General features: G+C 35.0%; 1 pseudogene; it reads right to left on the minus strand.

Moving 5' to 3' along the window:
- Positions 1 to 941: 941 nt before the first annotated feature.
- Positions 942 to 27,074, minus strand: part of LOC149559977 (putative beta-1,3-galactosyltransferase 8) — a 196,243-nt pseudogene continuing 170,110 nt past the window's right edge.

The raw sequence follows: 27,074 nt of genomic DNA on the forward strand, positions 1-27,074 counted from the left end.
GTTACAAACTATAATATGGAGTTTTGAGGCCTTAAAATACTGGGAAAATAGGTTTGTGTATTGATGAAACAATATGTGCATTGTTCAATTCACTTGCTTCATATGTTCTTTACTCTTTTGTATCCTCGCCTATATAATTCAAACTTCTACTACATGCAAAATATTGTCTAACACTTCCCACTTGTTAAATGGGCTATCCCTTAGCAATTCCATGCTAGGGACCCTTCCCTAAGCTAGAGACTTATCCCTTAAGTTTCTCATTTCCTTATGGTAAGGTATGCCTTGACTTTTAGGCCAATTAGTGACTCTTCCAAATACATTGTGACTTCCTACACCCTAGCTATCACACCTAGCTTTAATGACCCTTATTGATGCAGAGCACACAACCTAATTTTGCCACTTGGTTCTTAAACCCCTAAGGGTACCCAAACTGACTTCAGGATGATGTCTTGGTTACTAGCCTTTTCCAAATGATGACCTTTACTTATCCAAGTGGACTCCACTCTCCTAAGGTCCTTCCCTTTTCCTAGGGCTCTTGACAAACTTGGATCAAAATATGGCTTTAGGGACACTTTCCCTCAACTAGGCTAGTTAAGGAAAAACAAGTAAAAAAAAATCATGACTTCAAACTTACACTTGATTCAGCATTTCTCAGACTAAACCACTAGGATCCATGCACTTCCAAGGCCCCAAAACCTTCAAAGGATCAATATCCCTAACTTAGGCCTAGAAATCCTAGTAGGTCAAAATTTAGTTTTCCTGGGCAAACTTCCAAACTTTCAAAAGGACAAGGCCAACTTATCACCTTTTCAAATACCTTTTACCTAGTTCTTGAAGACTCAATGAATTCTCAATTATCTTTGGATTAAAAGATTACACAAAGAAGATCTACCCAAAAAAAAACACATGAACTATCTAAACAAATTATAACATAAAATATACTATTTATATGAAACCATGAATGATGATAATGTACCTAGATTGACATGCACATCATCATCAACTTTAACATAGAAATCAACATCCCATTTAGTGACTGTTGTAGAGAAGTAGATCTTGGTCTTTGCTGAGAGTTGATGGTAGCCTTTAGTATGTTCAAGTCTAAGGAAGTCATTATGCTCTACATCTTCTTCTTCAATTGCGTGATCCAAAATGCCACCTAGTGTAGCACTGTGTACAATCACAAACCTTATCACTATCCCCTTCTCCTCCTCCAACTTCTTCAGCTTTGTCCCTGCCATTCTCATTTCCCATTTCCCATTTTATTTGTGGGCTTCAAAAAATACATGGTAATATTCAAATTAAAGAGCTTACAATTGTTACAAGTGTTTTAATTGAGTATAGTTGTTGACTTTGTGGCATCCAAGTGTGTTGGCCAGAATCACGTCATTTTTTACTGCTAAAAGTAGTGTTGATTCCCACCACAACAAATGCTCTTTTGGAAAAAGATTTATTTCCTTTCTCCACTCCATTCATCTTCATTCCACTTGCAACTCTTGCTGCTCCTAATTCCATTTCTAGTGAAGATATTTTTTTGTCTAATGACTTAAATAACTCATGCCCCTTTATATTCTTCAAATGAATCTTAAAACTATCCATTACAATACCACTTATCCCAATAGATTCAGCTAATTTAAACTTCTCATACATTTTTATATATCTTAGATGATAACACATCAAAATTCAATATAACATTATAAGATGGGTTTTATAAGTTTATGATTTGAAAATAAATTTGTTTTGGAGTTTATCTGAAATAATTACAAATGACAAAACAAATAAAAGATAAAAGAATGTTAGTCATAATATCATTATTGGTAACAATGTTCCAAATGCAAATATTTTTTTTTTGAGCTTCTAGCAATGATCAAGCAACTTATTGAATGGCTTGACGAGTCTTGGAAACTTCTCCCATTATATCCTTGCTTTCACCACTTTCATGTTTCTGGTTACATGCACACAATCATGACTTTACATCACAAAGCATTCACATTCTAACAATTTTTATTTTCTTTCATTACATTTTGATCTAAACAAAAAATTCTAAACTTTCACTTATTCAAATGACTAATATGTAAATGGGTCATATTAAAGAATCTAATATAAATTCAAATAATGTATCTAGATTCTAAACAAATAAAAAAATAAAATTCGTGATTTAAACTTATCTCATTGCTTACACATAATAACTATACCCACCTTGTCATGTGGACAGTCTTGGGGGAGAAGTTGCAACATTATATTTGGATCCAATTGATCACTCTTTATCTCTCTCTTCCTCTCTCTCTATTCAATCTAATGAACCAATTGGATCTGCTCTACATTTTAATATCTCAAGTATTCTCTCATGGTCTAAATCACGAACTTTCAAAAGAATCTTATTATGTGGTTTTCCACCACATTTTATCAAGTGACCATTTGATGCAACAACAAGGTTTGAATAATGAAGAATCTTCCTCTCTATTTTCCAATCCTCAAATAACCACAAGTGAGGGTTCTTCATAGAATATCATCTAAGCAATGTACCAGTTACAACCACCACACTGATATGGTACTCTAAACCTTCACCATCTATAACCAAGTGATCCAATTTTTGTTTGGCTTGGATACAACAACACAAATAATAATTTGTCCCTTCTTCATTGTATTGGTGTAGAGCACCTAATCAAATGTTTATTTTGTTTGATGTAACAAGGTCTAGGGATTGATCAAATGATCTCCCTAAGACCATCCACTCTTGTAATAGATACAAGACCCCATGGTGCAATTATAAGCCTGGGTATCATTTGGTCCAATAAGGTGGATTTTGATTTATTTCATGTTTGCGAGGGTAGTTTAAGTGTTTAGAGCATTAGGAGAACCTATAGGAGTGGTTAGAATTCAATTTGTAGGAAAATGTGGTCACAAAGAAAAATTTGCAAAAATTGCAAAAAGTTGCTTATCAACTTTTGTAATTTGTTGACAACTTTTTAAATAAACCATTCCCAATGGCTGCAACTACCATAAGGTGGTTCTACCTATTCCAAATGGCCTATAAAGGCTCTAAAACATCTGAAGGAGGGGGATGTATGAAGTAAAGCATTGTACTTGCTCTTTTGATCAATAAAATCTATTGTTCTAGTACAATTTTTTTGATTTCTTTCATACAGTACTGCATTTGATGATTGGAGGGTAAAAACTTTGCATTGATAAGCTGGCCCTATTTATTTATGAGATTTTGGTTTTTTTTTCAAGTTTGTATCAATCATAGTATTCAAGTTATTTAATTTTCTTGGTCACTGCCCTATGAAACCCTTAAAACTAGGGTTTGGTCAAAGGAATGGCCCTAACTTGAATCTCCACAATTGGAATTTATTCCAATTTGGCATGGAACAAGTTAGGGATATGCTCTTTGATATTTTCCAAGCTTTGGAATAGGAGGTTGCAACAATGAATTTTAAGAGCAAGCTCTAGGTCAAATATCCCTATGTATTTGACCTTATTTTGAGGAAATTTGATTGGATAATGAGAAGAAAGGAGGTTTAGGACTTGGTGTAAGAACAAGATACCCTTGTTTAAGTTAGGAGAACATCTTTGTGGTAGGGGTTTGATTTCATGAACCCATCATTTATCATTTTCCTTGAAAACCATGCCTAATGTAGCTAATTAGGCCTATGTGCTTAGTATTAGTTGAGGCATGCTAGAGTGGAGTGAAACCTTGAAACTTTGGAGTTTATCAGCACTTGGAAAAGGGTATTCAAAACTAAATTTTGTTTACCAAGTCCTTTTGGTGAGTTTTGAAGTTATTGGTGGAAAACTCATTTAGGAGACCTAATAGGCTACTAGGTCAAATTCAGCATTTTGCATTGTGGGTTGTTGGGAGTGGATCCATTGCATGGTTTACCTTGTTTGGGTTGATTTTGAATTGTTTCAAGCCTTTTTTGGTGTTATAAAGGCCAAGAACATCAAAATCCCCTTCTTGCCAATTTGGGGTAGGAAGTGTTGTTTGCACCAAGTTGGGTTTTGTGTCTTGCTTGAGGAGTTGGATCTATAAACCTGGTTAAGAGATTGTTTAACATGAGTATCCACTAAGTAAAGTGAACCAAAGCTTTTGAACAATCCTTTGTGAAGGTTGGTGGTTGTATTGATTCTTGCTTCCTTTGTGCTTACTCTGCATAAGTCTTCAGGTGCAATAACAACAAAAACATGACCTATAGTAACAAATGTACAAAATGCAATTATTAATTCAAGAAATACTTAGGTGAAAGTTATAAAGTTACATACTAAAATTACAAAGATATATATATATACACACACACATACATACATACATACATACATACATATGTATATGTATATGTATATGTACATATATATATATATATATATATATATATATATATATATATATATATATATATATATATATATATATATATATATATATATATATAGACATATATGTATATGTATATGTATGTATGTATATGTATATATGTATATATATATATATATAACTGTAATCACCTAAAAATAGTCATCTAGACTATTAGCCCCCTTTTCAACATTTTGGCTAAATTAATTTAATCATTTATTTAGACCAAATTGCTAATAATCAATTTATTTGACTATAACCTATAGTTTGACTATGCTATCCTAAGTTCATTATTTGATTAAAAGAACATATCCCCTTTTAATTAAATAAAAGACCCCATTCTTCTAACCCACTTAAAGTGCACACATAAAGTCCTTTTTCTATTTTGCAATTAAAAGAAAAGGCTTTGTGACTTTTGTCTTAAAGTCAACTTATATTCTATTGGTTAATTTGTGTGTGCACATGGATCACTCCTCTTTTTGAATTCCACCATTGATCATCCACCATCTTCATCTTTATCTCCATCGTCCATATGACTTTAAAAGGGAGAGAGCTTTCCCCCTCAAATCATCCATCTTTTGAGTATTGTTATGCTGCAGATTTTTTAATAGGTTTCTTTAGAGCTTTGTGGAGAACTTCTCTTTCTTGTCTACATTCTCTCATACCATAGCATTTTAGCTTAGATTCATGCTGCATGTTAGTTTAGCTTCTATTTTGAAATAATCTATCTCACATAGCTAAATATTTTGATTGTAACACTCTCATACATGTTTTAGCATAGCTGCATTTTGCATTCTCATCTTAGCTTAGTTTTCATACTTGCATTGTATTCTTGAGGAACTCCTTGAGACATTTTCATTCTTGCATCTTGTCTTTAGAACCTCCTATTGCATGGTTTACTAGCAAGAAGAGTATTCCTAAGGCTCAGCTGAGAGCCCTTGAACTTGAAATAAACTCTCTTGCACTTCGTGGATAGGGAGCTTTAAGCTGGCATCCAAGCATTCCAAACTCATGGAATCGTTTGGATAGAAGGGTTTAGAGTGGGACACTTTTGAGTGTACAATTACTAGGTTGCACTAGATCAGACAAGCAGTCAAAGTCAATAGACAAATCCATCTCTACCATTTCCAGTGCTTGTGGGGGATGATAGATGTAAATTGGGTCCAAAACTCATATATACCATTTGTCTACCCATTTAGGTGACTCACAGTCATCCCAATTTTTCTCTACACATGATGGACAGTAACATGCCATTTTTTGTGTGTGGATACTCCATGAACCTGCATCAGAGCTTCTAAAAGAGTGCAACTCACTTGATCTTATTAGTGTACAACAATCCTCATATGGTGCAATGTTAGTATTATTTATCAACCAAAAAAATCTACAAACCATATACTCACCTTCCTTACCTAGACCCATCGTAGCATTACACCATTGGATGATGGATTTTGCATCTGTCAATATTGCTTCATCTTTGTACTTTAGTTCTTCATGAGCTAAGGCTATTTTGATGCATGCACCTGCATTGTCTGCTCTCCCTTTCCATGACCAACCTCTGTGAAATTTCACATATATTGAATTCTACACAACCTGTGCATCCTACTCAACCAATAGAAAATTCGTGCATTCTTGAATTGAGATGCGCAATTGTTTGACAAAATAATGTGCTGATAATATGTTATGCCCTTGTTAGCCAAATCTCCATAAAATAGTTGAAAACAACCATGTACAAACTTTGTAGAATGTGATCGATCATTGCTGATGTAAAAATGGTACTCCCTCAAAATCTTCCTGTCATCCTCTGTACTTGTAGGTGAATGGATGAATGTTATGTGAACAAATATGGAAACCTATTGATAAGTATAATACTTTTCTTTCACCTCATTTTGTGGTTGTAGTTTTTAGTTCTCTACGAAGTCCACAACTGAAACAATGGTATCCAGTGGAAACGTATATTTGCACAACTTGAATTGCAAATCTAGTCATCGAGCTCTATGTGTATGCTTTGCATACTCATAAATAATATTTTCATGATAAATCTTCATGAACTAATACACTATAATCTTCTCAATGATGAAATCTAATCTTCTACCCTATTTCCCATCTTTTAGAGCATATGTCATAGTCTTAAATTTTCCATAATCTACTATTTCATTTCCAATTGCATATGTAATATTCATATGTTCACAAGTTGATAAAAGTTGCAAAGAACTATAAAATAATCATGTACCATCCAAGAATGATGTCTTGTAAAATTATTGGCCATCCCCTATTTCACATAAAATGTTGGATATGAATTCCCTTCAAGATCTTGGTGTCTTATTCATGTCACAATCCTACAAAACAAATTTAGAATGCAAAAACACACATATGTGCCTTAAAACATCAAAATGGTTATAAAATTCAATATGTATCGTACAACAATAAGTTGTGTGTGTGTGATTTATCTTCACATAAAAAGATTTACCCATCTCAAAAAATCTTTGACTTATTCGAATTTGAGGATACATACCAATAAATTTTGCAAAAAATTGTATTTGAGTTGAGTCCAAAAAATGTTTTGCATGTGGGTCACAATTTTGGCTACCGATTCTCCTTCTTACAACATCTCTTTGATTAGGGTAAACACATGTGTTATTTTTCCAAAAATCTTTGATCAATGATTTCAAAGCTTCACTAATTTGTTTATCCTTTCACAGTAGTCTACCGCTAAATGTCCATAACTTATTTTTTGTTAGATTTTCCAATCTCTTATGCCTTAGCTTGGCTCTCCTTAGAGTACCTCTACCAATTTTCAATATTTTACTTGTCTTTCTCATAAGTCAAGCTTTCTTCATTTGGGTACTTACTATTTTTGATGTAAGTACTCATTTTGTGATATTACTATCTTTGGTGCATGATTTAGAACCCACTTTTTTATAAGCACTCATTAGATTCTTTACAATACTTTTTTTCATTTGAATCATCCATCATTTTTAGCCCAAGAATCTTCATGATAGGCCTAAATTTAAAATTTCTTATCATTTCAACAAATAATTGGCATTGACCTATAATATTTAAATCTTCAAAGAATAATCTCCACATACAATTAACTTTTTTTTAACAAGTACGCTTGCTAATCTTGTTAAGCATTGATTTCAAAATGTTAGTATCAATATCAATCAAATATTTTGGTCTCTTAAATGAATTCTAGAATATTTTATAATCTCTCTTATTCCCTCAACATTTTGAACATCAACATAAGGTTGAGTGTTTTGCATACCTTGAACCGAAGATGATGTGCCTTGGCAATTAGATGCAAAAGATGGAATATCACCTACTTGATATGTTGATGTTGTGCCTTCAACATGACATGATGGAGTGTGTACATCCTCAAATCTACAAATTAGCATCTCTTCAACATGAGAGGATGATATGACTCCAACATTGGAAGATAGTGTAGCTTCACAATTCAATTGTCTTCTTGAGAGTAATAGTCTCATTCATTCTCTTTTTCTTTCTAATTCTTCCTCTTTGTTTCTTTGTATTGGTGGTTCTTGTTCCTCTTCAAAAGTCAATTCTTCATTATTGCTTTGCAATTTTCTTTGTTCATGTACTAGTCTCATTTTATCTCTTTTAATTGCCAAATCTACCTCCCTCTCTTGCTTTGTTTGAGTTTTTGGTTTCTTCCTTAGCATGATGATGATTTCTATATGTCAAATTATTCAAACATCTGAATTAATTACAATTTGTAAATTACAAATCATTTAAATACATATAAAAATTACAATTATATCAATGAATACAAAATATATATTAAATAGCTTGCCAAATTTCTAACCATTTCCAAATTACATTTCATTCAAACATACAAATTTCAATGAATTCGTTATATATTAAACAACATGTCAAATTATAATCAAATTTGTCTATATATATCAACAAATAATATTTAAAAAGGACTACAAGTTAACCTTTTCTATAGAAAGAATATTCAAAAAGCCTTCAAATAGCATATCCAATGATTGAATTTGGGGTTTGCTAGTTTCAAAAAGTCTTCAAATAGTGTTTTCTAACTTTCAATAGCTTGAAACCCATGTTTTCTATCAAAGCAACAAAATGCACATCAAACGAAAAGAAGAATATGGATCAAAAGGGACCTAGTCTTGCTTTATGACTATTTTTTGGTGATTTCACATAGTGTGTATTCACTATGTGAAAATAAATCTCTTGCTATCCCACCATCTCGCATCCCCTACTCTCTTTCTCCCTACTTTGTCTCTCCTCTCCCATCCCCTACTCTCTCTCACTCTCTCTCCTCTCCCATCCCCTACTCTCTCTCTCTCCCCCTCTCCTACTTGCTCTCCCATTGCCTACTTTCTCTTACTCTCTCTCTCTCTCTCTCATTCCTTACTCTCTCACTCTCTATCCCCTTCAATCCCTTACTCTCTCTCTCACTCATAGACTCTCATCCTCCTCTCTTTCTTGCTCTCCCTCTCCCACTACCTACTCTCTATCTCTCTCCCATACCCTACTCTCACTCGCTCTCTCCCATCCTGTTCTCTCTTTGCCACCATCTACTCTCTCTCAGAATCTCACTCTCTCTCCCATCCCCTACTCTCTCTCTTACACACACTCCCATTCCCCCCTCTCTCTCCCACTCCCTCTCCCACCACGTACTCTCTCTCCCATCCACTACTCTCTCCCCTCTCCCATCCTCTACTCTCTATTTCATAGATACACACTCCCATCCCCCTTCTCTCTCTCCGCTCCCATCCCCTACTCTCTAGATCTCTCACACACACTCCCATCCCCCCTCTCTCCCCCTCTCTCACTCCCTCTCCCACCGCCTACTATCTCTCACTCTCACTCTCTCTCCCATCCCCTACTCTCACTCTTTATCTCCCATCCCCTACTCCCTCTCACACTCTCTCCCATCCCCTACTCTCACTCTCTCTCTCCCATCCCCTGCTCTCTCTCTCTCTCCCATTCCCTACTCTCTCTCCCATCCCCTACTCTCTCCCTCTCTACTCTCTCTCCCATCCCCTATTCTCACTCTCTCTCTTCTATCCCTTGCCCTCTCTGCCACCCATATTCTCTCTTACACACACTCCCATCCCCCTTCTCTCTCCCTCTCACACTCCCTCTCCCACCACCTCCTCTCTCTCTCATCCACTACTCTCTATCTCTTGGGCTACTCTCTCTCTTCTCTTTCATAGACACACACTCACATTCCCCCCTCTCTCTCTCCTCTCCCATCCCCTACTATCTAGATATCTTGCACACACTCCCATCCTCTCCTCTCTCTCTCTCCCTCTCCAACTCCCTCTCCCACCACCCACTATCTCTCTCACACACTCTCTCTCTATCCCTCTCTACTCTCTCTCACATCCCCTGCTCTCACTCTCTCTCCCCCATCCCCTACTCTCTCTCTCACTCTCTCCCATATCTTACTCTCACTCACTCTCCTATTCCATACTCTCTCTATCACCCCTACTCCCTCTCACACTCTCATACTCTCTCCCATCCCCTACTCTCTCTCTCTCTTACACATTCCCATTCCCCCCTCTCTCTCCCACTCTTTGTCCCACTACCTACTCTCTCTCCTATCCCCTACCCTCTCTCTTCCATCCCCTACTCTCCCTCCCTCTCTACTCTATCTCTCCCATCCCCTAATATCTCTACCACCCCTACTCTCTCTCACACTCTCTCCCATCCCCTACTCTCTCTTACACACACTCCTATCCCCCCTCTCTCTCTCCCTCTCCCACTCCCTCTCCCACCACCTACTCTCTCTCTCCCATCTCCTAATTTCTCTCTATATCTCCCCTCTTCCATTCCCTACTCTCTTTCACACACACACACACCCATCCCTCTCTCTCCTCTATCATCCCCTACTCTTTCTCACTTGATCTCCCTCTCCCACTCCCTCTCCCACTTCCTACTCTCTCTCTCTCTCACTCTCTCTCCCTCTCTACTCTCTCTCTACCACCCCTTACTCTCTCTCACATTTTTGTACTCTCTTGCATCCCCTACTCTCTCTCTTACACACATTTCCATCCCTCCTCCCTCTCTCCCTCCCCCACTCCCTCTCGCATTGCCTACTTTCTTTCTCCAATCCCCTACTCTCTCTTGGGCTACTCTCTCTTTCACACACACACACACTACCATCCCCCCCTCTCTCTCCCATCTCCTACTCTCTCCCCCCTCTCTCATCCCCTACTCTCTCTCACTGACACACTCTCATCCTCCTCCTCTCCCTCTCTCTCTCTCTCTCTCTCTCTCTCTCTCTCTCTCTCTCTCTCTCTCTCTCTCTCTCTCTCACTCTCTCTCTCTCTCCCACTCCCTCTCCCACCACCTACTCTCTCTCTCTCCCATACCTTACTCTCACTTTCTCTCTCACATCCCCTACTCTCTCTCTACCACCCCCACTCTCTCTCTCTCACTCTCACACTCTCTCCCATCCCTGACTCTCACTCTCTCTCCCATCCCATTCTCTCTCTACCACCCCCTACTCTCTCTCTCCCATCCCCTACTCTCTATCTTAGACACACTCTCATCCCCTCTTTCTCCCTCTCCCACTCCCTCTCCCACCACCTACTCTCTCTCTCTTACTATCTCTCTCCCATCCCCTACTCTCTCTCTCCCCTCTCCCATCCCCCCTCTCTCTCTAGATCTCTTACACACACTACCATCGCCCCCTCTCCCTCTCCCTGTCCCACCACCTACTCTCTCTCTCACTATTTCTCTCCCTCTCTACTCTCTCTCTCTCCCATCCCCTACTCTCTCTCTGTGTCACCCCTATTCTCTCTCACACCCTCGCCCATGCCCTACTCTCTCTCTTACACTCACATCCCCCCTCTCCCTCTCCCTCTCCCACTCCCTCTCCCACCACCTACTCTCTCTCTCTCTCTCTCTCTCTCTCTCAGGCTAATTTCTCTCTCTTTCACACACACACACACACTCCCATACCCCTCTCACTCCCCTCTCCCATACCCTACTCTCTCTCACACACATGCACTCCCATCCTCCTCTTTCTCTCACTCTCCCTCTCCCACTCCATCTCCCACTGCCTACTCTCTCTCTCTCCCCCATCCCATTCTCTATCCCATCCCATACTCTCTCTTTGCCACCCCTACTCTCTCTCTCTCACAATTCCTCTCTGTCCCATCCCCTACTCTCTCTCCCCTCTCCCATCCCATACTTTCTCCCTCTACCACCCCTAATCTTTCTCATACTCTCTCCCATGCCCTACTATCTCTCTTATACACACTCTCATCCTTGTCTCCCTCTCTCCCTCTCTCACTCCCTTTTCCACTGCCTACTCTCTCTGTTATCCCCTACTATCAATCTCTCTCTCCCATCCCACACTCTCTCTCTTCCACTCCTACTCTCTCTCACACTTCCTCTCTCTCCCATCCCCTACTCTCAATCTCTCTCTACCATCTTGTACTCTCTTTGTCACCCCTAATCTCTCCCACTTCCTCTCTCTCCTATCCCCTACTCTCTCTCTCTCTCTCTCTCTCTCTCTCTCTCTAACACACACACACACACACACACACACACACACACACACACCCATCCCCCCCTCTCTCACTCTCACTCTGCCTCTCTTCTTCCCTCTTTATGTACTATTTAGGTCTCAATAGTGCATGTGCACTAAAGTGCCCACACACTATTAAGGCTAAAATTTAATAAGCTTTAAATAGCGTGCATGTGCTATTCAAACCTTTGCATTCTACCAAGCCTAAGGTTCGGTTTTTCCTTGGGGATCCAACTCAAAGGTTTGGAGTCTGTAAATTAGTTTGAGATGTGTTTTGCTAGAAACATACAAAAAATGATCGATTTTTCTTGTGTGCTCTCCTTCAAGATTCCTCATGGTTGAGCATCGATAAGATCAGGTTACATGACATTGTAGGTTTTTGTGTTAGTTATATAACCATATAATTTATTTTTTATTTGAACTATATCAAACCTTTCATCTATAATTTCTTTTGAATGTATAATCATTTTTTGTCAAAAACCAACATGTACTAATTGAGCTATAGATTTTAGCTCGTTCATCAAATTTTGCAACAACTTAGTTTTTTAGAAACTAAACTCCATTCTACACTCTCTGAAAAAAAGAAATTTTAATTTTAGATTAGTTTTCAATCATTTCTAGGGGGAGCACACATATATTTTACATTTTTTGGATGTTTCTAGTTAAAAAATTCATTAAAAAATTACACATTATAAAATTACCAAAAAAATTTGGCATAAACTACATAGTGTTAAGTAACTTTTGACTAGAGCAATTAAATAATTTCAAAAAAAAGTTAAAATTTTAGGGGGGGCACACTTTGTACTATGTTATGGTTTTTTGAATAAATAGTACCACTTTCTATGGGCCCCTTTTTTGAGAACCTAAAACAAAACCATTTTGAAATTTTTTTAGTAGTTTAGAAACTAGATTCAAAGGACTACTATGTTTGTTTTTGTCATATCTTAAAAAAATTAGCATAACTATCTTCAAATTCTTGTTAAAGTTCAGAAATTGCTAATTTTAGAAAAAAAAAGGTGTCCACTTATACCCCCCTTTTAGCACCACAACTTGGTGCACTTACCCACCAAGAGCAAGGTATGAGAGACTTCATAATTATCTTTTGAAGATTGAATTTGGAAGAATTGATGATAACAAAAATTTATACATGAAGACAGAAAAAGGAAAAGTTATTTTGTTATCTGAAATTTTTGTTGATGATATCATATTTGGAGGTCAAGATGCTTTATGCAAGGCTTTTGTAAATGAAATGAAGCAAGAATTTGTGATGTCTGTGTTTGGAGAGATCAAATTCTTTGTGGGTTTGCAAGTACATCAGATGAAATATGGTATATACATCACTCAGTAAAAGTATGTCAAGGAGATACTAAAAACATTTGGATTGGAGGATTCCAAACTAGTAAGTACACCTATGGTGATAGGACATAAGTTTTCAAAGAATGATGATTCAACTAAGGTGAATCAAACATTATACAGGTCTATGATTGGTAAATTACAATATGTAGTACATAGCATAATTGATATTTCATTATCTATAGGGATAGTTGCAAGGTTCTCTACTAATCCAAGGGACTGTAAAGAGAATATGAGATATCTAAAAGGAATAGAGGAGTATGGTCTATACTATAATAAAAATAAAAAATTTGAATTAAGAGCCTATACTAATGCTGATTGGGATGGAAACATTGATGAAAGGAAAAGCACTAGAGGAGGAGAATTTTTCTTAGGCAAGAGATTGGTTGCATGGACTAGCAAGAAATAAAATTGCAGTTCACAATCTATTGTTGAAGCTGAATATATTGTTGCTATTGTAAATTATACAAATATTGTATGGATCAAATAGATATTCAAAGGTATGAAGGAAAAGATCATTGAACTAGTGATACTTTATTGTGATAATACAAGTGTTATAAATATATCAAAGAATCCTATGATGCACACAAAGACTAAGCACATTTCAATCAAGTATCATAACTTGAGAGAATTAGTTCAAGATAAAGAAGTGAAGATGGAATATGTTAACATAAAAGAGAAGATTACTGACATCCTCGTGAAAGCATTACCTAAGGATGCTCATGAGTATATAAGAGGTAAAGTAGGGGTTACACTCCTATCAAAGGCTATCTAAGTAACAAAAGGATTTCCCTGCAACAAACAAGTTGATTGCCATATGTTACAAATTGATGCAATGGATCTTACTTTAGGAGCTCCTAAATTCATCAAATAGTTGGAACTACAAATTAGCCACAAACAAGGTGACAGAGGGAGAAATTGAACAAGTTTATATCTACTTATTACAATGTCAAGTCTTTGGCATTGTTTTCAAAGAGGGAGGTATACAACTAGAAATGGGAGATATATAGATAGAATGGGAGATATATAGATAAGAGGGAGAAATTCTTTAACTAATCCTAGAGGGAGAAATATAGAGATTGGAAGATTGAAACTAAACAACAAAGAGGGAGAAATCCTAACTCATAGTACAAGGGAGAAATCTTGACTAAGATATTGTAGAGGGAGATATAAGAAGTAATTCAGAGGTAATCATAAAGATGATACAAAAAATCTTTGTAACTTGTTTAGAAGATGAAAGTTGTTGAAAGAGGGAGAGATTTCAATACAAGGAATTATTTTCTATTTGGTCTTTTTTTGGTCTTATTGTTTTAACCTAGTCAGTTTGGTTTTACATCAATGCGAAAGAGAGAGATTGTTGAAGAAGGAGATTGTTGTAAACAGATTGATACAAGTATGATAAATATGTTTCAATAATTGTTTTGTCACTAATGTTGAACTTACTATTTTTCTGGTAAGCCAACTAGTTATATGATTTAAGTACTATCACTTATTTGATTGATGAAGAGGATTTGATCAAAAGATGTAACAATAGTACCTAGATGAAAGGTTGAGTTATAATTATGTAAAGGAGAACAAGTATCAGTTAAGATAGTAATAACATAGTGTATTGATAATCTACTTAAGGTTTCAAAGGTTGGTTACACTAAGAAATTTCAGAAGAACAAGTTAAACAAAAAAATTTTGCAAAGCTTGACTGAGTGGATAGTAGGTGCCGAGAAAATTCAGTGCAAGCCAAGCAGAAAATCAATTGGAGTTGATTCAAAGTCTATTTTAGTGTATGCCAAGAAAAATAGTTGATGTCAAGTAAAGTTTAGTTGATGTTGAGTACCAATAAACTTTAGTTCATGCCAAGTGATTTTACAGAGGATGCCAAGAAAAATAGTATGTGTCAAGCATCAGAATCAAGTTAACACCAAGTGTCAACATTATTCGAAAGACTGTGAATTTGATGGATCTAAGTTGACAAGTTTGTTTTCTTGGATTGTGTGAACTAGGTGGAAGATAAGATTGATGATCTAGTGGCATAGAATTCATGGTAAACCATTTTGATGAAAATTCAAAGAGCATTGAAGGAGAAGTTTCTAGAAGTGATACGTAATATGGGGTAGATTCATTGAATCCTACCTAATCTGTCCTAATCCTAAATTGGATGATGAAGAATGAACGACAAAAGATCTTAATTTCCTATTTAAAGGAATGGATGTTCATAAACAAAGGTTGTCATGTGCGAGAACCTAAGGAAAATAAGAAGCCAAGGGTATTTCTTCATTTAGTGACCTAATTGAGAGTCTGCATTGGCATGTTAAGAAAGAAGGTTTAAGGGTATGGATGCTTGAAGGGTGAACAAGCTATCAGAGTTGAAATGTGTGAAAACCAAGTAGAGTGGAGGACTAAGATAGAGACTTGTAATCTGCAAATGAATTTGTAAGTTGTTATCAAATCAAGCATTACTATTACTCTCTAACAATTGTAATAATTCTAGGGTAAATCCTTTGGATTAAGGTTGACCTAACAGTCATTTATAAATCCTTTAACCGAGTGACATTCCAATTGAATGGCCCAAAGTCCTCTAACAAGGCTCACTCCTAACATGGTGATTGAAATCCTTTAATAGGGTTACATTTAAAGGTGTCTATTGTAACCTTTAACATGGTTGGCCTTTCACAGGGAATCACTTCAGAAGAGTGAAAAAGAGTAGCATGTTACTAGTGGTTTTTCTCAAACTGGGTTTCCATGTAAATCATTGTGTCAAGTGTGTTGCTGGAGCTTTTATGTTTCATGTTTACATTTTGAAAATCAATTTGACATTAACCTACAAGTTTTTAAGTGACTGCATAATCTTATGGATGCATACATCATGATAAATATTTTATGGGTTCACTAAATTGTGAAAAGTTTTATTTATACATTTGGACCTTGGATAACTAATTCACCCCCCCTCTCAGTTATTCTAAAGAATTCCAACAAAAGATATATTGAATCACAAATTGAAATAGGAAATTTGATTTAATTTGATGGCTAAAGATACAAACCATTAAATAGAATTTTTAGTCATTATTAAGTGTATTTCCTTTTATCAGTTGCATACAAATATTTTTTTCTATCACATTAGGGTAAAGAAAAAAGAATTTTTCTTATGTTTAAGATTATTCATAAAATTAATGTAAAACAAAATTTTCCTAATTAACCTAAATTTTGATGAATACATGTTATCATCTTAATATTTTTCTTTGCTAAAGAATTTTGTGAATAATTTGTGCAAACAATAATCAAATTAATAAAAGGATAATCAAGGAAAATAAATCAAAATATATATTGGACTAATTTTCAAAGTTCAAGAGAATAGTCAATTTTCTCTTAATACCACCCTGGGAATTAAGTGTTTGGTTGAGAGAAATAGGAAGGATTATATATATATATATATATATATATATATATATATATATATATATATATATATATATATATATATATATATATATATATATATATATATATATATATATATATATATAGGTTTATTAGTTCCTACCAGTGGAATGATACTTACACATCCACTAAGGTACATTTTTTCATTTGATTTGGTTAATTAACTAATTAAAACAATCTATTAAATTTCATTGACTCCAACATTATAACTAATAATTAATTTATATTCTTGATAATTTCAAAATATCATTTTTCACATTAATCATTGGTTAGAGCAAGCAAAACAATATTTTTTTTTGAAAAAAAAAAAACTAAATTATGAACATTATAACAATTAGAAAAATTTAGATCATCCTTTCAAGGATTTTGGAAATTTTTTAATAATACTGCCATGGTTGTTATTTCTAGAATTTTGTATGGTTGTTTTTGCTTGAAATTTCTTGAAGTTTCGTACATTGGATGAATTAGTTATTGTTGTTCAAATGTGAAATCTTCAATCTTTGTATTGGCTCCGACATCTCATTAATTTGAACCGATATAAAATCATGCATACACTCATTCAATCCAAGAGAATTCCCCACAATTTGATAAGTAATCCATAAAAAATTACCCCAATTCTAATAGAAATTCATGAGCAATCCATGAAATTTTAACAACAGTCCTTCAAAATAATGTTTAACCCTTTTAAGGTTGCATATAGATCACAGATGATGGATAACCACATGTTTTTTCTGGGCTAGGCCTTGACACTCGAGCTAAAATATAGTGGCACTTCTTCAATTTAAAGATCATCAACTCGTTAATCAATAAAACACATAGTTCATTCTTTTGTGGCCAGTACAAATGGAACCAAAATTTCACCCTTCTGTTGAGCAGGAAAAATATAGAAATAAAGATTATATTCCTCATAAGTTCATTTTAATATGTTATGTGATGAGATATATTGTAAAATGCCTCTTAAAGAAACAATCCAAGTTTTAGGTTGTATAATATCACATGTCTTCTATGAATAAGATATTTAACAATTTAATGTATAATATTCAACTGATAGGTATATTTTATCTATAAATAATTTTCCTTTGCATCTTTTAATTGCAATGTTCATTAAACATGTCTAAGTGTTATTATTGAGGAGTTTTTGTTTTAGCTTTTAGGGAGTTAAGAAACATATTGTGTTCATGAGATAGTATTTCCTCTAACCTAAATAAAAATAAGACATATAAAAAATCTTCAAGGTTAGAATAGAAAGGCCCTTATAACTATTGAAGTTGATGAAAGATCAACCCTATAGCTCCCAAGAATCTCCTACATGCAAACACCTATAACAGAAAGAAAGAAGCAAAAGCTATGCAGGCTAAAATTCCAAAATCCACAGATAAGACATTCTTGATGAGAAAAAAGAGAAATTTATATTATCAAAAGTGAATGAATGTTTAATTGCAAAGAGAGATCATCCTTATAAAGGAGATCAAAACCCTAATAGGTAACCAACCTAGGTTGCATGATAATAATTAATGAAATAATTAATTAGTATATGCCCAAAGTTTAGCTTAAGTAAAATAGAGATAATAAGTGAATTACTAATTAAATCAATATGATTTAATTAATAAGAAAAAAAAATTATTACTCTAACACACCCCCTTAAGATAAACTTAGGGAGTAGCTAAAAACCTAGAAACTACTACTAAAAGTAAATTTTGGTCCTGACAACAATGGCTAATGAGGTAACCAAGCACAACCAAATCTCTAAAAAGAGGAAATATAGAGAAAACTACATGGGAAAAACCTACTTCAAAAAGAGATGGAAATAATGCTAAAAATAACTACTGAAGGACTAAAGAAGCCTCCAAACTAAGGAATGTCCTAGAAGATAGGAACAAAAGATGATCATGAATAACACCACCGAAGCATGAAGAAGCTACAAAGCTCTATCAAATGTAACTATTGGTTTGAAGAATCTTCACTAAAATAGAACATGACTAGGTAGAGAAGACTATAATTTTCATCTAATCAAGAGGCACACAAAGGCAAACAATAGAACTCGAAGATATAGATGGCATGAAGCACAAAATCTTCAAGAGTTGATCAATCAAACATGGAAGGCTGCAACCAAAGTAGTATTGAAAAGAAGAGTGTCTATATGGTAAATGATCCATCTCACCAAAATGCATAGGTACCCAACCACTTCATCCACCTAGTATATAGGAACATATAGTGAATACATAGCTCACTCCATCAAACCAAGGAAGCATAAGAAACAATAGAAGAATCCCCTCTAATGTAGACAAGGGTGAGGTGACATGCAACTAAAAAAGTGGTCCAAAAAAATTGCATGCCAAGGAACAATGATCAAGATGCACAAAAGATTACATATTTATGTACTGAGGTGATCAATCTCAAACATGTGATGAGGCTAATCTCACATAAGGGAAACTCACTTGACAAAGGAAGATGCAAAAAGGTAAAATGTCAACCCCCTAGGGCACTTTAATAAGAGTAGTGCATGTACAATAAGGCACAAGATATGGTGAATCCCAATAATACAATAATCAACATGACTGTCCTCAGATGACATCACTCAAATCAGAAGGCAAAACAAGGAAAAACTATTGAAACAAAAAATACAGATGCAATATGGCACTTTATCTTAGTGTGTTTGGAAGAATACATACAAATGATGTCTAAATAGACTAGAAGAGACATAAGCTTGATGCAATAGAGAGTATACCCCATGAAAAATAATTTGAAGCAATGAAATTAGTCCCCATATCTAAAACAACCAAGATCCAATAGAATACAAAAATGCATAAGACTGAATAAAATGTGCATGGAGCATAATCTAGAAAAATAACTAGCATAATTGGAAGGAGCTCAGAAAGACCTTTCCAATGATATAAATAATTCCTAGATTAGAGATCAAATGCTCAAGATATGTCTACAAGTGTGCCAAAAGGAACCCCTGACTTTGATAGCTGAAAAAAGCCATAAAAACATCAAAACTTAAAAATGCATGTACCACTATGACGGGCTTGGAACTAGCTTTTTGGTGATATCTTATTGGTGGAAAATGAAGTTTTTTTGCCCAATATATAAGAAAAAATGGGAAGGTAGTTCTAAACAAAGCCAAAAGGGTAAATAGAAATGTTGATGCAATCCTGGCATCTTCAAGTGACAAGCATAAATTTGACAATCAAATAGTTGTCAAGGAAAAAAAATTCCATTAAAATAACCTTGTCACTGGATAATCATTTCATCAAAAAACATATAGGTCACTAGGAAGAAAAAGAAAGGTTGAATCCAAGAGGTGAGGTGGGGTAAAAAATAAGTAGAGAAAAAGGTTGCCCAAAGTGGCTTCACCAAAAAAAATGCATGTAAGTGCAAGAGGCATGGGGTCCAATAAAAAATGTTGCTCATGACCAAATGTGGGCAATCAACTAGCATCATGGGTCCTAATTGCATGTGCAACTCCATAAACCCAAAAATGCACCCACAAATCACTCAAAAGAAGAAGGTGTGGCATGGTATGCAAACCCTCCATTGAAAATGGAGCCATAGAAAACCTTATAAACTACAAGTGAGCCCAAGTGAGAGTGGGGCATGTGGATTGCAAGGTGTAGGAGGTGGAGTAAACAAAGAATGTCACCCACAAAAACTTTTGCAAAAGAAATAGTGTTTATGTGGCTACCAAAAAGATGCCTCCAATCATGCTAACTAATGTTATACAAGTGAAGGCACTATCAATTGAAAATACCTATTTAGGAACTCAAGGTCTCCAAATATGCATGTAGGCCTCACCAAGCCATAGGAACCAAAAATCGTCCTCCACCAATCCTACAAAAATCACATGAAAGCCCTCCATCAAAATATGTATGTATGATTGTGTGTTGGGGGTCTGCCCACCAAAAATGGTATCCATGAGAAAATTTAGAGGCATGGGATTCTAAAAAATTCCACCCTTTAACAATCTCAGCAAACATTAAGGACACTACTCGCAAATTTGTACTAAGTGCATTCCAAGGATGCATAGACCTATACAAAGTATGTCACCCAAGGAATAAGGTTATAGAAAAATGCATGTCTGATTAAATAAGGACTACCAAATGAAGGCATAGGTATAGTCAGACAAGTGGGGGTTGCTTCATATGACTACAGGAGAATAAATTCACCCACCTCCAATAAAAGTGCTTCCAAAATATACAGGTCTGGCTCACTTACCAAAAACAAACTTCATCCCCAAAGAAAAGATTAGCACTCCACCAAAAAATATGCCCCTTCCTCTTACAAAAACAACATGGGCATGAAGATCTAGAGCTCTGATACCAAGTTGAAGTTGATGAAAGATCAACCACACATCTCCCAAGAATCACCTGCATGCAAACACCTATCATAGACAGAGAGAAGCAAAAGCTATGGAGGCTAGAATTTCTAGATCCACATATGATACATTCTTAATGAGAAAAAAGATAAATTTCTATTATCAAAAGTGAATGAATGTTTAATTACAAAGAGAGATCATCCTTATAAAGGACATCAAAAACCTAACAAGTAACTAACCTAGGTTGCATGATAATAATTAATAAAAGAACTAATTATTATATGCCCAAAGTTTAGCTTAAGTAAACTAAATAATAAGTGACTTAATAATTAAATCAATATAATTTAATTAATAAGAAAAATGATTTATCACTCTAACAATAACATTCATATAATCCTACTTTATATTTTCTTGATAGACCTCCTCCATGACCTAACATCAAAAAAGTGGTGGCCATGTTGTATAAATATTGTTCATTCCATTAATTTATAAAATTAAGTACCCACATGACAAGTTTCTAAGATCAATTCCAAACAAACTTTGTTACAATTTCTACAATTACCAATGGCATGGTCCCATGGGTATCTATTCCACAATCCAATAATCTAATTCCTTAGATCAATGATAACCATCATATGCATGTTAAAATTTAAATTACTAAATCTAATAGGTTTGACAACTTACTTTTACTAATGAGTCCTTAAATCATAACCATAAGTCCTTATTCAAATGACCCTTTTAAAGATTTTTTATAGTATAACATTGTAATACTTTAAGTTTGGACATAAACCCAAAGCTAGAAGACATTACATGTTAATCCCTAAGTCATGTATTCTATTAGTTTCAAACACTTAGTCATTCACAAGGAAAGGTTATTCAATCATCACTGTGATCGAGTCATCTTATATAGGTCAAGCTAATGAATGAAGACTTGTAAATATTGTAAGTCATATGTCGAACGAGCTAATGGCTGCCAAGTAATCCAACGATTCCTAAGTTTTTGAGGGATGATAGTTGATGTAGAGAAATGTAGAGGTCAAGTTATTCAATTCATGATGAGCATAGTTAAGGCCAAGTGATAACATGAAGAAACAATTTATGGTGAGTGTCAATGTGATGTAAGTGTCGAGTAACATAGTTTAACATATTTTTCTGGAACGTGACAAAATTTAATGTTAATTTTTTTATCAAGATAGAAGTGTGTTTTGAAGATCAAGGAGGTAATCAAGGAGGGGATTAGCTATTCAAAGGAAGATCTTTAATCCCTAGGTAAGGTAATCCACCAATCAGAAAAATGCAATCACTAAGTGGAAAAAGGATTGATTCTAGATTATTGATTTGGATCTAGAAGGTTAACCCAAACAACTACTTAAGGATGTTCTATAACCTAGTTTGATGCGTGAGTGTATGTGCATGTGTATGTAAAGATTTTGATTGCATGGAAATTTTTGGAGGTGAATCAAAGATTTAAGAACAAGTAGTGTAAAGAGTTTTGAGCAGAGACAAAGAAGATTATCATAGTAAGGTGATATTATATTACATAGAGGAGATCTGTTATCAAGCATAGAAGTACTAACCAAAGGATTGGATTTTGAACATTCTAATAGATGTTTCACTATTTAAATCTCTTAACTAGGTATCTTTAATGGTCTGATGTAAATCTCCTAACAGAGTACTCACTTTATTGCAACATAAAACTCCTTTAACCAAGGTAGAACCCAGCAGTTCTTTTAGGCTTTAATAGGGAGAACCTCTGATAGGGTAGATCACAAGACGTGATCAAATCATCAAAGCCTTAAGAAACACAACTTTATTTTTGTAGAAATGAATATTTTGTGGGTGACATCCCCACTATAATTTTACCTTCACCTTGGAGGGTTTTTATGTTACCAAATATGTGTGTTGATGTGTTTTGTATTTATGAGTTTACATTCATGAAATTAGAAGGTAGATCGATATGATGTTGATGTAAATGGTTACATTGATAAGATATGGATGTTTAATTTAGTGGTGATATCAAATATGTTTCATTTTTGAAGTGGAAGAAGTTTTATAGACCCTGATTCACCAACCCCCCCTTCTCAGTATCACACTTTCCCTATTAGATTTCCAATAATTGGTATCAAAGAAGTGTACTCTTGGAAAAAGTCTAACCACTTGGAAATTAACGATCTTGAAGATGGAAACCTACAAATTGGGAAAGATCATTGAGAACCAAAAGATAGATGTTCATCTTGATTATGAACAAGTTCAGGCTGCAAAAGAGACATTAAGGAAATCCTTGAAAAGAAGGGAGGAGATGACAATTCACCAGAATGACACCCACTAAAATGAATAGACTATTCAAGAACTATTTGATGAAGGAAGATCCAGTGAATCTAATGCACCAATAGAAATTTTTTTGGAGAGGAACAATACAATGAATTAGGAAGTCATAAATTTTAAAAGATAGAATAAAATTCAATAAGTAAGGCTATGTGATGTGACCAAAAAAAAAGAAAAATGATGTAGAGAACTCCCCTTAATACCATAAACTTGTAACAGAAACAAAGAAATAACAGAAAATGCGAGAACAAAATATGGACTTCTTATTTGTACCATAAATGTGGAATTACAAAATTCATAAGTGCAATATGCTAACCACATGGATGCCCTCAATACAATAATTTGTAAGATAGGTTGTGAACTATCACCTCAAGCTATTCTAGACAATGTTTAGGCCTTTCTTAAATAGGTAGTTTTATGTCGCTTGAGTAGATGCTCAAACTTAATACCTAGGGCCGATAGACCCTAACAAAACATATGAAGTTGACCAAATAAATCTTTGATAATTATTTTAGAAATTTTGGGTAGCCCAACTTTGGAAGGTCATTTTTAGGATAAAACCACAGACAGAAATAAAAACTACATGCAAATATAACCAATAACAGAAAATAATAGATCACACAGAAATGAACACAAGGCACCAAGATTTAACGTGGTTCACCCAATCCCTAGGCTACATCCACCAAACAACAGTCTGATCTTATTACAATCCAGTGATCAAAACCTAATTACAATCTGTAATCCCTTATAGCTCAATACCGCCACAAGAACCAATTTCACATCACAACATAATGAAAAAATATCTAACCCTAAACCCTTATATACAAGTATTTTATGCCATTTTAGGGTTACAAAATGTCGGCCATATGTTGGTTACAATGTTGGCCACAACCCAAAAAAATTTGACAATACTAATTATGAAGTATGTACAGTACTTTCCTAATCAGTCACCATAATCTAAGTCATAACTCACTAATCATTGCTCTGATTGGCTATTATAACCACTTTTTGGAAATGACAGCTCCTAATCTAAAGGCACAAAACCATGCTAGTGCCCTTCCATCAGGTTTTCAGGCTTCATCCGGGTACTCTAAGGCCTCCAATAGTGAGCCTGAAGATTTTGCAAATTTTTCCACCAAAAATCTGCAATAACTTCTCTGATACTTGAGCTAGAGCAATGAGATTTTTATGGTAGGCTTATATCTCTAAGATGAACCTTCCTATAGAAAATGAGAACATTTTGAACTCATATGAAAAACTTAGTAAAAATAGCAAGTTCCCATAAATAGTAACCACCCTGTCTACTAGTCCTTATTAAAATAGAAAAGACTAAAAATAAAATATTTTTGGGTGATGCAAGATTGCTCATTCACCTAGGATGCTCTTGCATCAGACACCCAAGGTAGTTTGAGAAGTGACCCCATCACATCTCAAGTGTTCAGAGGAAAACAAAGATGGTTAACCTCCTCCTTTGCTAGCCATGATGAATCCATAGCTAGTCTCCCTTTCTGTTTGACCATATATTCCTCATATGTTATATTTCTAGTACATTTGCCAACATGACTGTCGAGTATCTCTTTAGTCTCCTTTGTAGCCGAACTAGTTGTTGGAATGTTCCATTGCACTTTTGAAACTTCATCTCCATCACCTCATTCATAATACTTTGTCAAATCTAAAATATTAAATACTAGTGAAATATTCAATTCAGCAAGAAACTCCACTTCATATGCATTTCCAAAATCATGCCTCTTTACTATCTTGCACGGTCCAAACTTCTTCATCTTCAACTTATTATATGTACCCAATGGAAAATTCTCCTTTCTCAAATGAACCATGACTTCATCTCCAATCTAAAATTCCTTATATATTCTTTTCACATCTACCTTAGCCTTATACTGTACATTCATCTATATGATGTGCTTCCTCACCTCCTCATGGACACTCTTCAAATGTTTAGCAAAATTTTCTACTTTAGCAATATTTATTTCTCCTTTATCCAATTACCTCAATTCAAAAGCATTTTTGTGACTACTCCCATATACAATCTAGAATGGTGATTTACCAGTACTCCTATTGACATAATTTTTATATGCAAATTCTATCTATGGTAAAATCATATCCCATTTATCTCCAACAAGCATCTCAACAAGTTTCCCAAACTGTGATTCATAGCTTATGTCTATCCATCAGTCTATGGATGATGTGATGAATTGAACTTCAAATCTATCTTCAACTTCTTCCATGATGTACACCATAAATACTCAACAAATTTGGTATCTTGATCTAAAACTATACTTTTTGGTAGACCATGTAGTCCCACCACTTCTCTGAGAAACAACTCTGCTACATGAACAACATCACTAGTTTTCTTGCGAGGAATAAAATGTACCATTTTTGAAAACCTATGAACAACAACAAAAATAAAATCATGCCCACACTATGTCCTCGATAATCCAAGAACAAAATCCATGATGACATCCTCCCACAACTTTTGTAGTACAAGTAATGGCTGATACAACCCTATATTTTTCTTCTCCCTTCGTCATCTGACATACTCAACAACTTTGTACAAACTTCATCACATCTTGTTGTAACTATGGCCAATAATAATTTTCAGCAACCAATGCTATGGTTTTATCTCTACCAAAATGTCCAACTAATCCTCCACTATGCTTCTCCTTGATGAGATTCTCTCTCATTGAACTTCTAGAAATGCACAACTAGCTTCCTTTGAAAATATATTTTCCTGGACCATGAAATCCAACCACTTTTTCTTGTCAAGTGTAACAGGTTCTGTACATTTTTTCCATGCTTCACCAAAATCAGGATCATCTGGATACAATGTACTAAGTTTGTTGAACCCAACCACCTCTATTTGCATTTCTGTCAGCAAAATTTGTCTTCTACTAACAACATCTATGACTTTGTTAGACTTCCCACTCCTATGTTTCAAAACAAATGTATAACTCTACAAAAACTCAACCCACTTTAAATGCCTTTGGTTCAATTTTTGTTCACTATTCAATTATTGCAAAGCTTGATGATCAGTATACAAAAAAATCTCCTTGGGAAGAAAATAGTGTCTCCACTTCTTCAATGCTTGAACTATTGCATAAAATTCCTAATCATAAACAAAATATTTCCTTTTTGCATCATTCAACTTCTCACTAAAATAAGAAACAAGTCTACCTTCTTGGCTCAAAATAGCTCCTATTGCAATACCACTAGCATTGTAGTCTACTTGAAACACCTTGTTAAAATTAGGAAGTGCTAAAACAGGCTGCTCTGTCATGTCCCCTTTTCAAATAATTAAAAACAATAATCTTTGCTAAGGCAGGCAGGCCCAAAAAGGTGAAGTTTCAGCAAAAGGGGATAATATTTGAAAGAAAATGGACTAATAAATGAAAATTATTATTAAAATATGTTTTATTAACCCCTCTTGGATGTGAGTTAGGGTTATGCCCTCTTTTAAGGGGTTTGGAGGCATTTTGGGCTCATTCCAGAACTTGATTTTTGCGCATTGCTTTGTTGTTCTTCAGAGGCTGCCAAACCTGTGGAGAAGGAGACCCAAGAATGGGAGTTTGCAAGTTTCTAGGAAGGCTAAGGATGGGATTTTAAATTCATTCTATGTGCATGCTCATGTAGAGTTTTCCTTTATGCTGAACAGTGCAGATTTGTGAGTTTTCGGGTGTGTTTTTTTTGTAAGAGTTTGGTGTTTCCAGTTGAGTATTTCATATCAGTTTGGGTTGATTTTTTATATAAAATATTTAGAT

This window comes from Cupressus sempervirens, chromosome 4, assembly GCF_028749045.1.
Source record: "Cupressus sempervirens isolate cs-2001-9-10 chromosome 4, ASM2874904v1, whole genome shotgun sequence".
NCBI lineage: Eukaryota > Viridiplantae > Streptophyta > Pinopsida > Cupressales > Cupressaceae > Cupressus > Cupressus sempervirens.